The sequence below is a fragment of the Ovis aries genome, chromosome 4, assembly GCF_016772045.2.
Source record: "Ovis aries strain OAR_USU_Benz2616 breed Rambouillet chromosome 4, ARS-UI_Ramb_v3.0, whole genome shotgun sequence".
Taxonomy (NCBI): domain Eukaryota; kingdom Metazoa; phylum Chordata; class Mammalia; order Artiodactyla; family Bovidae; genus Ovis; species Ovis aries.
The window spans coordinates 21,259,683-21,261,813 of NC_056057.1; positions in this window are offsets into that span (position 1 = coordinate 21,259,683).

Sequence of the window (2,131 nt, forward strand, 5' to 3'; positions counted from 1 at the left end):
CCTCTCCTCACCTTTGGAAGGCCTGGGCTAAATATAAGGGCTTAAATAATTGAATCAATGCTTCCAAGGGAAGACATGAGCTAAAAGGGGAGGTGAGTAATGATTTAACTAACCTCACATTGTTGGACATTTAGGTTAAGTGAGGGCTTCCCACGTGGTGCTAGTGGTAAAGAACCCATCTGCCAATACCAGGTTGGATCTCTGGGTCGGTAAGATCCCCTGAAGAAGGGAATAACAACCCACTCCAGCATTCTTGGTCTTCCCTACTAGCTCAGCTGGTAAAGAATCCGCCTGCAATGCAGGAGACTCCGCCTTGATTCCTGAGTGCGGAAGATCCCGAGAAGGGATAGGCCAACCACTCCAGTATTCTTGGGCTTCCCTGGTGACTCAGCTGGTAAAGAATCCGTCTGCAATGAGGGAAACCTGGGTTTTATCCCTGTGTTGGGAAGATCCCCTGGGGAAGGGAAAGGCCACCCACTCCAATATACTGGAGTGGAGAATTCCATACTGCATAGTCCATAGGGTCGCAGAGTTGGGCACAACTGAACAACTGTTACTTTGAGGGCTTCCCTCCTAGCTCAGTCGGTAAAGAGTCTGCCTGCAATACAGGAGACCTGGGTTCGATTACTGGGTTAGAAAGATCCCCTGGAGAAGGAAATGGCAACCCACTCCAGTATTTTTGCCTGGAGAATCCCATGGGCAGAGGAGCCTGGAGGACATGGGATTCTCAAAAAGAACATGGACATACAGTACATGGGGTCGCAAAAAGCCCCACAAGACTGAAGCGACTTAGCATGCATGCACTTTGTACTGAAAACTTATTAGAGTTCTCCTTGAAAGTGAAAGTTGCCCAGGCCTTTCCGATTCTTTGCGACCCCATGGACTGACGCCAGAATTTGGAGTGGGTGGGTAGCTGTTCCTTCTCCAGGGATCTTCCTAACTCAGAGATCGAACCCAGGTCTCCTGCATTGCAGGCGGATTTTTTACCAGCTGAGTCACAATGGAAGCCCTTAGGTTTAGGATAAATTCCAAAAGGTGGGTCTGCGGGGTTAAAGGATGTGAAAATTTAGTTTTAATACTCTTGCTACATATTGTCTAACTGCTTGCCAGGTTATTTATATCTTTACCAACATTATGTAAGCAGGCTAATTATCTTACACGTGCAAATAGGTATTTAAGATATTAAATTGTATGTTTTTTATTTGCATTTCTTACTTTTACATATCTTCATATTCTATTGGCCACCTATCCTGTCAGAACACAAAAATACAATAGATTACTATCACTTACTTCCTTGGTTATGAGGTACATTGTGACCGTGATTATAAAAGTAGGTTTCATTCATTAAACGTGAAGTTCTCTGCAGGCAATGAGTCCAGTCCGTGGTTGACAGGCATTGCCAATACCTCATTTAACTCTCAAAACAACTCTGTATGGTTATTCTCATTTTTCACATGAGATAAACTACCCTTTGAAATATTGGGGAGAGTAGCCCCAAGTCACAGGGATGAGTTGAAACACGGGGATTTGGGAGGGGATCTCACACTCTGGTAACTAAGCACTTATGGGGAGGAGGGAGACATAAGGTGCAAAAACAAAACCAAATCCGGTTTCCACCCACTTACTATTCCTTTCAATAATTAAGAGGTTCTAAATTAAAACAGATGTGACTTCTCAGCTACCAGACACGCGTCTACCAACCGGTTTATGTCACTCCCAGCGTCGCAAGTGTCAGGGACCACTTGAAGAGCTTGGACGAGAGGCTGCTCAGCTCAGGGAGCTGAAGCTGACGGGCAACATCTTTCCCCTCTGCAAAGGGAAACAGCCTGACAGGGGAAAACGGAGGGAGTACTAATCTTTTCAAATCTTCCAGGGCGAGAGCGGTCAGATTTTACCGCTAGTGCTTGGGACACGAAGGAAATGAAACTGGGAGACCGCACACAAGAACCGCAGCAGCCTTCAAAGCTTTAAAAAGACTGAGGCAGGACGCACGCGTAGTGCGCGCTTCCGGGCCACAGCGCGCGCGCGCACACACACACAGACACACACACACACACACACACACACACACTCCCCCCCCCCCCCCCCCCGCCCAATCACCACCACCACGGCTCCACCAGGAGCGCTCTGC